This window comes from Cupressus sempervirens, chromosome 11 (genome assembly GCF_028749045.1).
Source record: "Cupressus sempervirens isolate cs-2001-9-10 chromosome 11, ASM2874904v1, whole genome shotgun sequence".
NCBI classification, from domain to species: Eukaryota; Viridiplantae; Streptophyta; class Pinopsida; order Cupressales; family Cupressaceae; genus Cupressus; species Cupressus sempervirens.
The window spans coordinates 53,132,259-53,148,136 of NC_143128.1; the positions used below are offsets into that span (position 1 = coordinate 53,132,259).

Sequence of the window (15,878 nt, forward strand, 5' to 3'; positions counted from 1 at the left end):
AGACTTTTAGTACTAGGAGTAACAAGCTTGGTTCCTTCAAATCAACAGTCTTGTACTAAGGTGATAGATCTTAGGTGTAAGAAAAAGTGTGGGCACAAGTTAAGGTTGCAAACACCACAAGGTATAGAAGTGGCCCACCCTATTGCCTTGGTGGTACAACTTGTAGGAAAAATGGATGCATAGAATGAGAAGCACATGGAAGAACTCAGAATTGAAGATGAAGACACACCAGTTGAGGATACAACACTAGAGGAGGCAGATAAATTGCTTGAAGAAGTTGGGATGATACCTCCACCCTCACCGCCCACCTTGGAGGTAGAAGGGGAAGACATAATAGAAATACAAAATGAGAAAGTGGAACGTTATGAGACAATCTCACATAAAGTTTTCTCAAAGAGTTGCAAATTATGGAACACACTACCAAGAAAATTATAAAGCAGGCTGAAGGTCAAAACCTCAAGGCCATAGTTAGAGCAGCGAAATCCTTGACAACATTCATGAAGAGGAAATGCCATATAGATTGGAGTCCACTTCAGCAAAGGGGGTACAAATAGGAGGAAATAGTTGAGATTTGGACATCTCGATACGCCATACCTCTAGCAAAGGAACAACCACCCCTCATGCATACACTTGCAAAAATGGAAGCAACATTTAGAAGGACATACTTGGAACTTCAGTAGGAAAAGGAATTGACAAGATGAGTGGAAAGGGAGTGGAAGGTAGCAAAAGTTGCTCTAGAAGAAAAGTGGAAAATAGGAAAAGTTGCTTTGCAAGAAAAATGGAAGATAGAGAAAGCTGCCCTAGAAGAAAAAGTCGCAACAACAAAGGCATAAAAGATGAATGCATTGCTTGTACTGTAAGGAGTGTGTGCCAAGTAGAAGGTTGTTGAACAAGATCTCCTACGCCTCCAGGAACGAGCTGTGATATCCTCATTTTAAGATAGAATTTTAATAATAATTAGATAATAAAATGTTATTAAATAAATAATGATAATAAAGTTATATTTATAAAACTAGGAAATAATAATTATTTAATCTATATTATTAATGAAATAATATTTAGTATGATATTTTAAATAAATAAAAAATAATAATTTTTCAAAAAGTAAATAAAGAAATAAAATTAAATACAAGAGACAATATTGTAGAAAGTATGTTAACTTTCTAAATCGAATTTCATAATAAATAATAATAAACACAAATAATTAAGTAAATAAATAATATTGTTAAATATGTTAGCCTTGTGAGAAATTGGAATTAATTTGTGTCTATAGATCTATCATGTGTATCTATACGTTATTACATTATTATCTATTGCTCATTGATTGTATATATATCATATACATATATACATATAATATTATATATATAACATGATACATATATACATATATAATATTATACATATATATGTATTTTATATTACTAATATAAGTCAAGCATTTTGTAATAACCCTTCGTTATTTATCTTTACCACCTTTATCAAATGATTTGTTATCGACATTATTGATCCTGGTCTGTTAGCGCTGTAAGCACATTATACTTGCCGATTGGACAGTCTCGACTAAGGGACATGTCCTCTTCTGTTGCGCTTCAAATATATATATATATATATAATGCGATGGATATACTTGATCAATCACCAAGGCAATCAAGTATATTCCCATCGCATATAAGCTATAGTGTATTTTTTAATACATACGTAAACAAGATATTAATATATATAATTTTCTTATATTAATTAATTGTAAAATTCAATTATTAAAATTAAGATATTATTGTATGATCATATCTACCTTAGGAATCTAAAGTCTTTCAATTCATTATATATAGAAATTGAGATTTACACCAATTATATATAAAAACTTTACATGGTATCAGAGCCAAATTGGTAGAGAAATCTCAAATTTCATCTGAGTTAAAAAGGGAAGACATAATGACAAACAATGTTAGAGTGGAAGATAGACTTGAAGGTGCATCAAATTTTTTCTCTTGGAAAACTCGTATTATTACGATTCTTGAAGAACTGGTACTAGAAACCTTCATTGAAGAAGATATTCCAATACCTCAAAATGAATTAGAAAGACTCACCTGGAAAATGTTTACCGCATAGGGTAAGAAGTTCAACACAAGTATAACACGATTGAATTTCGAACAGGTACTCTATTTATGTATGCATTTGCAGATTGCAATGACTACAATGATTTCCGATTACAATCCTCCTTCCAAAGTTCATCTCGGATGTGTACATATACCTTTCCGAAGGGGTGACTCAAGCGTCACGCGTCCGTTCGGATACTATTCTACCCGTCGGCTACATTATTCATTTTACCGACAACATCATCCCCCCCCCAAAAAGAAAGGTCGTCTCCGGACGACAATACAACAAAAATCAAAATTTTCTAACGCAATACATCAATGCATGAGTATTAGACAGAGGGATGCGTCCCTGGTGTAGTGGTCGTCCGCGTCCGCAACTCGTTCACCTCTGCTCTTAGCTTGTAGACCTGTTCCTTCCTGATCTTCAGCTCAGCTTCTGCTTCCAACTGGAGCTCTAGGGCTGACTGCATCATCTCTCCGACTTCTCCCAATTCCCTCTCCTTTTCTGCTGCCATCTTTTCTTTTCCTGTCGTCAATTGTTCATTTGCTACTGCTAACTGTTCTTTTGCTGTTAACAGGGCTGTCCTCTCGGATTGCCAGGCCGCCCTCTTCGATTCCCAGGCTGCCTTCTCCGAAGCAAACCTGGTAGCTGACTCCTCCCGAGCTCTTTCAGTTGCTAGCTGGTCCGCCTGACTCCTCCGAAGGGTGTAATATATCTCCCTGTGTAACCTTGCGATCTCCTGAATCAGTATCTCAATTCGGCTCTCCTTCACAGGTTCCTTTGTCATGGACCAATCCTGTCGCATCTCCGTGGTTTCCACATTGGGCCATCCCCTCTCCTGAAAACAAACGGTAAAGGCAGTTGGACACCCCATCCTCATAAAGGATATGACTCCCTCCAGCTCCTTCCCTACTAACTCCAACGCCTGCATCTTTGCCGAATCTATAACCTGGCGAGCCCGAGATGCTAGAGCTGTGACATCATCAAGAAAAATTGCCTCTGTCCACGTTGCCTCCTACACTAGTGGGTGCTTTTGCTGTGTACCCATAGCCTTCTCTACTTCATCTGCCATACGCTCCACAGCGCTATGCGTTACTCCCTCATTCTGTGCCTGCGCAACCTCTTGTAGTGCGTTCTCCGAAACTGCTTCCCGCGTGGGTGTCGGCAAGTATGTCACTCAAGGTGCTGGGGTTTGGTGGAACTTTGTACTCAAAAAAGCACTCACCCTTTGTGTTCGGTCCTCTCTCTCGCTGTCCTGCTCAGGTGATGCCAACAGTGTCGTGTCTTCTGCAACCACCGCATCAGATCCTGCTATATCCAGTAGGACACTTGATGTCCCCAATTCCTCACCTACGGGTACCTCCAACACCCCTGTCTCCGTGTCTATCTCCATCTCCCTGTTAGGTACAAAAGTCTCTCTTGTATTTGGTAGAGTCTCATGAGCCGGTTCCATTGGTGCCACCGGGGCTACTATCTCCGTCGGTGCTGGATGTGACTCTGCTACAGCTCGTGTCTCTACGGTGGGCTGCGTCGTAACTGAGACTGGTGTCATCACTATCGGCTGTCTGACTTGTCCAAACCCTGGAATACCGTGTATACCCACCGGAACCAAGTGTGTCGTAGTCGAAAGCACAGGCTGTGGAAATCTCAAGGGTGTAGCCGTGATTACTCCTACCTCTTCGTCATCTTCTTCTTCCCCCTCAGACCCATTCTCCTCTGAAGATGTTTCCTCCCGGCCATTATCAGTGTCGCCATCATCCGGCCTTGGTCGCTTCTGCCCTATTGTTTTGGTGCCGAGAGTATCCAAGTGCTTCCACTGCATTATAGGTGGTTCGCCAGGCACGAGTGGTCCCGGTTTTGCCTCCAGGGCATCATTCGAGATCAGCCGCGTCGTCGCATCCAAAAACTGACCAATAGCATAATGTGGCATATAGAACGTTTTGTGCTGCAGTGTCATAAACTCTGACATCCGCTTAGCCAATAGTGCTGCCCAGTCATATACTCTGCCGTGCAAGATTCCGTTCATCATGGCTACGTGTGGAAACGATATATTTGAAGCGCGGCTCGAACCTGTGAGACGGCTTTTAACTATGTCCATCAAACAATGCCAATGCCCCTCCTGGATATTAGATTTCTTTAGTCCCTTGCCTTTGGACGTGACTGAAAGAGCCTCCTGTTCTACCTGCGACAGGTCTCCGCACACCAGCTGTATCAATTTCATCTTCACTTCCTGGCTTAATTTCTTCGGCTTGCTTTCTATTTTTCTCCCACCTTGAGCATGACCAGGTATGCCAAATACTCGTGTAAAATCTGCCGGTTTGAATGCTATCGTTAACTTGCAACCAAGATATTCAAATGTACTGCTTCTGGAGAACCTGTCATATGTTTCAATCATAATGCGCAAAAACCCCTCGTAGTCTCTGATGCAAAATACAGACATTTGCACTACCCATTCAACCTGTGCTCTTCGGATACTAGCCTTCACCTGGTGGTTGTCTGGGGTCTCCTGCCACCATTTACGACACTCTGCACCATTTAACCCTTCGAATGTGATACTCTGTACTGTAGGAATTTCTCCTTGTTGCCTGGTTTGCTTTGCTTTTTTACTTGCGCCTGCACTACTGGTTCCTGTATACATCCCTCCTGCTACACGAATTCCCGACGGTAGTGTCTTCGCGTTCTTATTCATGTCCTCGTCCAGTTTTCTCTTCCAAGCCCTCTTTCCAGTTGACTCCATATCGTTACCCTTTTGTCTTTTGTGAATAAATGTCACACCGTTCTGGCAGTTACTTTCCACAGTTTTTCTAGCTTCCATACTGTACGGCTTCTTAATTCTAGCCTCCGTAGTGATGGTACGGCTTCCTTGAAATTTTCCAGTACGACTCTAAAAGAATTTCTTTTTGTCTTGCTTGGAAATGCTCTAATCCTTAAGATATCCTCTCTCTTGTATTTTTCATCTGCTTCAAATCCCTTCTTGTGTACGGTCCTTGTAATATATGTATCTATATATATATATATATATATATATATATATATATATATATATATATATATATATTTTAAAACCTTATTCCAGCCGTCCGTACGTTTGATATTTCCAGGATATTTATCTCAGCCGTACGGCTGCTTCTCCTTATCTGACTGGGTTAGCAGCTGTACGGTCTTCAATTGCCAATTGCTCCCCAGGCCGTACGGTCTCCAAAACCCAATTGCTCTCCTGCCACCGTACGGTAATGTTCCTCAGGCCGTACGGACGGTCTCTCCTATCACCGTACGGTAATGTTCCTACTCAGACCGTACGATGTCTTATTTAATTTCCCTGTCTGTATGGGCTTTGCAAGGTACGATGTTCTTCTATTTGCATATTCCTTTATCTTCTATAGTCGTACGGCTTATATTGCACCACATATGAGCTTTTAAGGCCTTACAGTCATCTTAAGGGAGTCATACGGTCCTGAAGCTTCCACTCTGTTCTTTGTACGGTAGACCGTATGGTCTCAATTTTTCCACTATCTTGGGTCCGTACGGTCATAGAAAAAGCCTCACGTCATCAAAGACATCTCACTTTATTATCATTTTCTCCTTTTAGTATTTGCTTCGTGATTTTCTTCATATTTCTCTCTATGGTATATATATTTTTATTATAATTCCCCTCCCTGTACTTTTTATCCACTTCATGATGAATATATAAATTGGCTTAAAATCAAATTATATATGTTTTTATTGCTCTTCTACTTCCAACTACATCTTTTTTTTTTTTTAAAAAAATTTTTTAAAATTTTTTATTATATATATTTTTTTCGTTCTGTTGTTTCTCCGTAGAGAATCCTTCCTTTCGTTGTATATTTTCAACTTTGATCCATTTACGGCATCTGGTATTTCTTTTCCGTCCAATGTCCACAATTTAATTGCTCTGTTGTATCCAACTTCCCGTATCTTGTATGGTCCAACCCATTTGACTTTAAATTTTCCAGGCCTTATTTCGTTTCGTCCATTATACTTTATTTCGTTTCGTCCATTATACTTCAGTACTAACTGACCGGGTTGAAAGTTGTTCAATTTTAGGTGCTTGTCATGCCACGCCTTCCTCCTTGTTTGTGTGACTTCGATGGCCCACTGCGCTTGCAACCGCCGCTCATCGAGTTTGTTCAGGTTATACAATCTCTCTCGTAAGCTCTCCATATCGCCTAGTTTATTCTCGATCGCTACCCTTAAACTTGGCACCATGAATTCTGTCAGCACCACTGCCTCCTGTCCGTACATTAGTTGGAACTGGGTATGTCCTGTAGTTACTTTATACGAAGTGCGGTACACCCATAAAGCAGATGGTAACTTCTCTTCCCAATCTTCTCCCTCAACTGCACAGGATTTATAAATCACTACTACCAGAATCTTGTTCGTTGCTTCTGCCTGTCCGTTGGCTCTTGGGTAGTATGGGCTCGACAATGAATGGTAAATTTTAAAATCAGTAGTGAGTACTCTAATTACATGGTTAACAAAATGTCCCCCACGATCACTCGTCAATTGGAGTGGGATCCCGTACCTTGTAATAATTTGTTCATATAAAAATTTTGCTGTGCTGACTGCAGAATTGTTTGGCAATGCGCGTGCCTCCACCCATTTAGTTAAGTACTCCGTTGCTACTACGATGTATCGGCACCTTGTTTTGCTCGCCTTCAGTGGTCCGATAAAATCCAATCCCCATTTCTCAAACAGTTCCTGTGCATGCGAGGGATTCAAAGGCATAAAATCTCTCTTCAATGGTTTTCCAGCCCGTTGGCATGTATCACATGCAACGACCCACTCCCTGGCGTCATTGTATACAGTCGGCCACCATAGTCCTGCCAAAAGTATTTTCCGCACCGTAGTATCTGGCCCCATATGTCCTCCCGCTGGACCTTCGTGTACTTCCGTTAGTACTTACGGGATTTCCTCCTCGAGGACACACCGTCTTAGAATCTGATCTGGTCCCATTTTATATAGTAGGCCATTAATTAACTGAAATGTCCGACTTCTCAGTACCAATTTTCGTCTTTCGTTTGGTGACATGTCGTTTGGAAACTGCCCCGTCGATAGATATTCTCCAATGTGTGTGTACCAGGCTGGTAGTACTGTAACGTGAAAAAGTTGCGCATCTGGAAAATCATCATTAACTCCTTCAAGTGGCTCCCTCGATTTTATTCTTGATAGGTGATCTGCACTCACATGACTCTTCCCTGGTCGTACCACGATCTTAAATGTGAACTCCTCTAATAATAACAACCATCGGCTTATTCTTCCTTGAATAATCGGCTTATTAACCAAATAGAGTAACGCCTGATGATCTACATAGAACACAAATGGAGTGGCCAACAAGTAGTGTCTAAACTTTTGTATTGCATATACCATCCCCAATGCTTCTCGCTCTGTGGTACTGTAATTTCTCTTCGCTTTTGACAACAATCTGCTTGCAAAGTACACTGGATGGTCCAACCCGTGGTCACCAGTCTGCGCCAGTGTTGCTCCGATGGCATAATTTGAGGCATCTACATGGACATGAAATTCTTTATCCCAATTCGGATAGGCCAAAATTGGAGCCGTAGCCAACCTTGTCTTCAATCCGTCAAAGGCTTCGTTCTGCTCAGCCTCCCATCTGTAAGGTTCACCCTTGCAGGTGAGTTTGTCCAGTAGATAAGAAAATTTTGCATAATTTTTAATAAATCTTCGATAATAACCGATGTGCCCCAAAAACGACTTCACTTCCGACACATCCGTCAAGGGTGGCATCTCTAATATCACACGGACCTTGTTTGGATCCGTCTTCAGTCCTTCTTTACAAACTATATGCCCAAGTAGCTTCCCCTGTGGTACCATGAACCTGCACTTCTTCAGGTTCAATGCTAATCTTGCTCGCCTGCATCTCTCCATACATTCTCCTAACGCCGTTATGTGTTTGTCTTCTGTGCTAAAAATTGACCAATCATCTAAAAATGCCTTAAAATTTCCAACAGACATCTTATCAAATATATACAAGATAATCCTTTGGAAAGTCGTCGAAGCATTACATAATCCGAACGGCATCCTGTTATATGCATATACTCCATCCTCGACAATGAATGTCGTTTTTAATTTATCCTCCTCATCGATGGATATCTAATTATACCCTGAGAATCCGTCCATGAATGAATAAATTTCATGCCCCGCTACTTTCTCCAAAATGCTATCTGTAAATGGTATCGGAAACAGGTCTTTAATTGTCACGGTATTCAGACATCGAAAATCCACACATATTCTGATTTGTGTCGTGTCCTTTTTCAAGGATATCACGATCGGTGATACCCACTCACTTGTCTGCACTTTAAAGATGATACCCGCCTCTAACATCTTGTCAATCTCTTCCGTGACCCGCGCTGCATAGTTTTTGTTCATTCGGTACGGTCTCTTCCGTACTGGTACTGCGCCTTTGGTTAATGGTATCCGATGGACACATAGTTTTGGTGGTATTCTTTTCAAGTCCTTATACGTCCAAGCGTAAACATCTTTGTATTCCATAAATATTCTGAATGCTGCTGCCTTTAATATTGGGTTCCAATTGTCTCCTACAAGAATGTTCTTCGGATTTTCCTCATCACCCAAGTTCATTGCTTTCACTGTTGGCTCTTCATATTTTATTAGTTTATCTTTGCTGAACGTATGGGCAGGTGTTTCATCCACCTGCGTTTCCTCCTCCTTCAGTTCACTGTACTCCTTCGGAAACTCCTGGCCTTCTTTTCCCTCCTCGACACTCAAAATATTGCAGCTCGGAAGACCTCATAGTCTTCCATTTGCCAATGTAACAGTCCATTCACGGAGTCTAAGTCGTCATCAGTTGAGCCTGCTTCTAGTCTCAATACCCCTTCATTATCTGGTTCCATCCTTCTTTTCCCTTCGTCGTCACTCTCGCCATCGCCTTCTGAGTCCGACGACGCGGCTTCTTCTCCTACCATCTGTGTATGCAAATCGATTATAAATCTCCTACCTCCCTTCTCTATTGACAGGGTGTTCCTTTTCCAATCATGCTTTACCTTAGCTTGCACCAACCACCCCCGTCCTAGGATGGCGTCATACCCTCTTCTCTTTAATGGAATGACTACAAAATCCAGCAAAAGTGGTTGTGTCCCAATTGTTACTGGCTGCGCCATCAGATTGCCTAAGGGTTTTATTCCATGTTGATCTGCTGTAAGTAACTGAAAGGTGGGTGGCCATAGTGTTGGTTGTCCTAGTTTTTTCCAGATATCTTCCGGCATCACATTCACTCCCGATCCTCCATCTACTATTGTATCTGTTAACACCGTACCCAGAATGCCCATCTCTACTACTGCCGGGTGTCTGCCTGTTGTCAGTGCTAGTAACATCGGGTCTGTTGCTGCCGTCGGGGTTGTTTCCTTGTTATTCTTTGTTCCCTCCTGGCCATCCTGTGCTTCTTCCATTGCTCTCGGAAATGGTGTCATATTTATAATGGCCTCACGCAGCTGTGACATGGTAATAAGAAGATCATTTAATTTAACTGGCACCTCCATTTGCATTATCTGTTTCACCATACTTTGTTCTGCCAAGTTTCTTTTCGGAGTTACAGTACCGTCTTTTATTTGTGACTTCTTTGCTATCATCTGCTTTTCTATCTCTGCTCGAGCTTTCTGTAACCTCTCTTTTTCTTCTTCCGCATTCGGATATTTTGCCTTCCTCGCCTGCTCCCGTGTGATCGTCAACACGTTCTCGTTCCTTGTTTCAATACTTAATAAATTTACACTTTGTTTAGGACATTTCGAATCTTCATGGTCCCCTGGACCACACCATCTGCACAGTAGCTGGGGCGCCTCTTTCGTAGTACAATCCCTTGCAAAGTGACCCCAAAGATTACATGCCCGGCACTGTATCATCGGTCTTCCACTTGCATCATATTGTATTCTACTTCGACCTCCATTGTTGTTGTTATTGCTTCCGCCCCTTCCGCGTCTATTGTTATTTCTATATCCACCTGAAGTTGCATCATTGCCCGCGTTATTGCTATTGTTCGATGCTTCCTGTGTATGTAACACCTGTTGGTGTCCTTTTGCTTTCAAGTTAAACGGGCACTCTTTCAAGGAATGCCCTGCCACCTGGCAGATGTCACAAAACTACATCTTCGGGCATGAACCCTTCGTATGTCCGTCCTCCTTGCAATCTGCACACCACAGTTCTCCTTTTACTGTATCTGGATTCTTTTTCAAATTTTTGAATTCTTTCATCATCCGTAGCATGTCTTTCTGTAGCGCTTTCACCTTCTTGTTTGATTCCTCATCACTACTACTACTCTCCGAGGATGAATCATCTGAATCAGAGGACTTATGCTTTTTCTTCTTACTCGTCTTCTGTTCACTTTCCAAATCCATAGCGCGAGTATATGCATCGGTGTATAATGCCGGTGGTACAATCTTCATTTTCTTTTTAAGAGCTGGTCGTAGCCCCTCCACGAACCACTGTTTTTTCAACCCATCTGCTGGTTGACTCTCCATCTTTCCGATCAATTCCTTCAATCGCCTGGCATAGGTTCGGACTTTCTCATTCTTTCCTTGTTTGGTACTGTAGATTTCTGCCACTATTTCATTATCATCTTGAAGTAATCTAAATTCTGCTATAATTCTTTTTTAACATTATCCCATGTATTAAGTTTCTGAGGACTAGTGTCAGAAAACCAATCTATCGCCACACCCCGTAGGGTCGTTGGAAATTGTCTTACCCAATCATCCTCATTCGTCACACCATTTGCCGTCCATATGGTTTCACACGTTTTACAATGTCTGATAGGATCTGCTGAACCATCATCATGAAACTTGGGTAACTTTTCTTTAGGGCCAGCCATCGTTACTTGTCTTGGATTTTGAGGTACTTGTGTACCCGCGTTGTTCTGAGCTCCCGCGCTGTTCTGTGCTCCCGCGCTGTTCTGGACTCCCACGCTGTTCTGTGCTCCCGCGCTGTTCTGGACAACAGTCTTGTTCCCAACAACCGCGTTGTCTGGTGACAAGTCTTCAAGTGATGTTCTATTCTCCGCCTGTATCCGTTCGTCCGGTGTATCAGGAACGAAGAGATCCCTCCACGGTCGTGCTCCCTCGGCACTCCGAGCCGTGCGAGTTGCTTCCCTTCCGTTCGGACACTCTCCCCTCGGCGTATACAGGTTAAGAAATTTTTCCCTTGTTTCCTCCACCAAATTCAAGCGTTGTCGAGTTTCTTCCAGCAATTCCTCGGCACTCTTTAGCCTACTAGGTGAGTGCACTCCCTCCGTCTGTGCCTCTTCACCCCTTCGGTGCCCCTCGGCAATCTGCTGAAGTCTTTGTCTGCGTTCTGCTTGCTGTGTTAAAATTCTGTACTTAGTTCATTCTTATCTTTCACCTTATTCCGATCTTTGTTTGGCAAATTCGGCATCAATCTTCATATCATTCCTTCGTTCCAGGTTCGTCTGGCAACGGTGCCAAATGTTTACCGCATAGGGTAAGAAGTTCAACACAAGTATAACACGATTGAATTCCGAACAGGTACTCTATTTATGTATGCATTTGCAGATTGCAATGACTACAATGATTTTCGATTACAATCCTCCTTCCAAAGTTCATCTCGGATGTGTACATATACCTTTCCGAAGGGGTGACTCAAGCGTCACGCGCCCGTTCGGATACTATTCTACCCGTCGGCTACATTATTCATTTTACCGACAACAGAAAAGACGGAACAATAAAGCAAGAAAAATTGTTGTCGATTCAGTAAAGGATCACATTCTTCCTTCTATATCAGAAATCAAAAGTGCATATGAGGTATTCAAGAACATAAAAAATATATTTGAGATAAATAACTCAAGTAGACTGATCACTTTAAAAACTCAACTACTGAATACTAAAATGGAAAAAGAAGATTCTGTTCAATCTTATTTCGAGAAAATTTCTGAAATGAAGAAACACTTATAGTCTATTGTAAACAAAATAAAAGATCAAGAACTTTCATTAATAGCCCTTAGAGGACTACCAATGTCTTGGGATACTCTCATTCAAGTGGTAAGTAGACCTTCAATTCCTACTTTTGATCAGCTAAAAAATGAATGCATATTAGAAGAATCAAGGTTAATCTCCAGACGAATCACATCAAATCAAGAGGGAGAAAATTAAGCTCTCCAAATTGCCTCAAATAAACAAAAGAGAAAATTCAATAGAAGGAAATTCAATAATAAGAAAAAGAATTTTAGAAATAAGGATTACTCCCAAGTTAAGTGTTATAAGTGTGAGAATATGGGACAGACATTCAGAAACTGTCCAGAGAGAAAAATACTAGCCTCCCTAGCTGAAACAAAAGAAGATGAAAATCAACTATACTATTCTGCACTTTCAAGTGAAGTAAATTCAAATAAGGAAGCTTGGATCGTAGACGGTGGTGCATCTCGTCACATCTCTGGATTTTGAGATATGTTTGATATATTTGGAACTTATATTACTGAAGGAGTCACAATTGGAGACAACTCCACCTATCTTGTTAAAGGTATTGGGGCCTATTCCATTAAATTAAAAGATGGAGCTACAATTAATCTCAAAGATGTCTTATTTGTACCATGTATAAAAAGAAACCTAGTTTCAATCTCGAGTCTAACCGATGATGGATATCAAGTCACCTTCAACAAAGACAAAGTACTATATTGGCCTAATAACTCAATTCTAAAAAGAGCTATTATGATAGGGTCCAGATTTGGAACATTATATAGATTAAGCAATATTCAAAAGCAAGCCCTTAGTCGTGAAACATCAAATGTTAATGAATTATGGCATAGACGACTTGGACATATTGGGTTCAGCTCACTTCCAAATTTAGAAAAGATCACTTCTGGAACCCCTAGACTAGACTCAACATATAGGAACTTGCAAAGGGTGTGCTCTAGGGAAAATAATAAAAAGACCATTTCCCTCTAGTGAACACAAGTCAAAATCAGTCATGGAACTAATCCACTCAAACTTATGTGGACCCATGCCCACACCATCTCTAGGGGGATTCCTTTATTATATGTCTTTCATTGATGACTTCTCTAGGAAGACTTGGATCTATTTTTTGAAAGCCAAAGAGTCAAATGAAGTACTATCAAAATTCAAAACCTTCAGAGCCTTAGTGGAAAATCAGACCAGGAAAAGGATTAAAACATTAAGATTAGACAATGGAGGTGAATATACATCTGAAATCTTTAAAAGTTTTTGCAATTCTGTTGGGATTAAGAGGGAGTATGCAGTACCTTATAATCGTCAACAAAATGGAGTCACAAAAAGAAAAAATAGAACCATCATTGAAGCCACAAAAGCTATGTTACATGATCAAAATATGCATGCATGCTTCATTTTGGGTAGAAGCCTCTAAGACAGCAGTATACATTCAAAACAGATGTCCACATTCAATTCTAAAAAATACGATGCCAGAAGAAGTTTTCTCAGGGACTAAACCAGATTTAAGTCATCTCAGAATATTCAGATGTCCAATATACATGCACACACCCAAAGAAAAAAAGACTAAACTTGAACCTTTTGGAAAGAGAGGTAAATTCATAGGATACAGTGAAAATTCCAAGGGTTATAGAATTTACATTTTCGGACAAAGATCAGTTGAAATAAGTAGAGATGTAATTTTTGAAGAACACTCTGCACTTAAACTTTCAACTGGCATAGAAGATGAATCAAACTCAAATGTTGAAGAATCTAGAAAATTGAGACTCAGAGGGAGAGCACATCAGAAGAAAGATAATCAGATATAGCTAATGAGGAAATTACTAATGGGAAGAAAAGACCATTATGGGCAAGGAAGATGATTGAAGAAAACAATGTAGAACCAGATGAGATCTCAAAAGAAAGCAAGAGAACTCGAAATCAATCATGTTACACTGCTTTGATAACAGAACTAAATAAAACCGAACCTTTAACAACTGAAGAAGTTCTAAATTCACAAGAGTGGAAAGATGCCATGGTGGAAGAATACAATTCCATTCTTCAAAACGATGTCTGGGATATTGTACCTAGACCTAAAGACAAATCAGTTGTATCTTTAAAATGGTTTTATAAAATCAAATACGCCATAGATGGAAGTATTGAAAAACACAAAGCTAGATTTACTCCTCGAGGGTTTTCTTAGAAAGATGGCATTGACTATGAAGAAACCTTTTCTCCAGTAGCTCGTTACACTTCTGTAAGAACAATCATTGCAATTGCAGCAGCCAAAGGATGGAAGATTCATTAGATGGATGTAAAAATTGCTTTCCTAAACGGGATCATTAGTGAAGAAGTCTACATAGAACAATCAGAAGGGTTCACCGTGAAAGATAAATTTTTTTATGTATGTAAACTCAAGAAAGCACTATATGATCTCAAACAAGCCCCTTGAACTTGGTACGAAAGGATAGACAACTATTTATCCAAACTTGGATACTCAAAGAATGAAGCCGACTCAAACATATACTTCAAAAGCTCAAAGGACGAGATGTTAATACTTGTTCTACATGATGATTTACTAATAACAGATGATAAATTGATTGAAAAATGCAAACAAGACCTAATAGCCGAATTTGAGATGAAAGATCTAGGGTTACTACACTACTTTTTGGGACTAGAAGTTAGTCAGAAAAAGGACTACAATTTCTTACATCAAGGAAAGTGTACTCAAGATATTCTGACTAGGTTCAGAATTATGGATGGTAAGCCCTTATCTACTCCGATGGAAACAAACTTACACAAATTGAAAGAAGAAGATCGATCCTACTCTCTTGAGATAGATCATTGGATCACTTATGAATCTTGTAAATACTAGACTAGACATATGCTATGCTACCAATGTCCTGAGTCATTTCATGTGTAAACCTAAGAAGATTCACTTAATGGCTGCCACACATCTTGAGATACTTACGAGGAACTATTGGTTTTGGTTTAAAGTATAAAAATGTTGAGATAAATCTTGAAGAGCATATTGACTCAGATTGGGCAGGTCGCTCCTCAAATCGTAAAAGCACTACAGGTTGTTGTTTCAGTCTTGGGTCATCAATGATATCTTGGTTTAGTAGAATACAACCAGTTGTTGCCTTAACTTCTATTGAAGTTGAGTATGTAGCTACCTCCATGGGAGCACGTGAAGCAGTTTGGCTAAGGAAACTATTACTTGGGTTATTCAGAAAACCTCTAAATCCTATAGTGACTCATTGTGATAATCAGAGTTGTATCAAACTTTCTGCAAATCTAGTTTTCCACAATCAATCGAAGCATATCGAGACTCCTTATCACTATATAAGAGATATGGTTGGTAGAGATGTTATTAAATTGAGTTATAGCTTATATTAGTACAAATGAGCAAAATGTTGATATTTTTACCAAGCCTCTTGCAAAGTTGAAAATTGTGTACTTCAGAGGTAAACTTGGTATGACATTGTTGTAAATGCATTTATTAGACTATCATATTCATGAATATAAAATTTGCTTGCAAGCTTGTGTTGTACAAGGTGACGACCTTTCTTGTGTTCTGATCCTATTATAAAGTGACAACTTTATTTATAGTTGATCTGTTTTTCAAATAGAAATGTTTGAACTTAGGGTTATCCTTGTTCTTTGGGCCAGATTTTGCTAGACACATTAATAACCTTCATGGTTCTTGGGCTGGATTTTTGCCGAACACCATGAAAATCCATTGTGTTTTGATTCTTGGGTTAAACCTTACCAAACACTATGATGATAACACTTTATTGTGTAAGTTGTTTTTATTTTTTTCCAATTTCCCTC

The 15,878-nt window shown here is 40.0% G+C and overlaps 1 protein-coding gene across 1 annotated transcript in view; it reads left to right on the top strand.

The window, feature by feature from the left end:
* LOC149528201 (fanconi anemia group D2 protein) overlaps positions 1-15,878 on the top strand; it is a 106,149-nt gene that overhangs the window by 43,749 nt on the left and 46,522 nt on the right. The gene's annotated exons all lie outside the window — the stretch shown is intronic.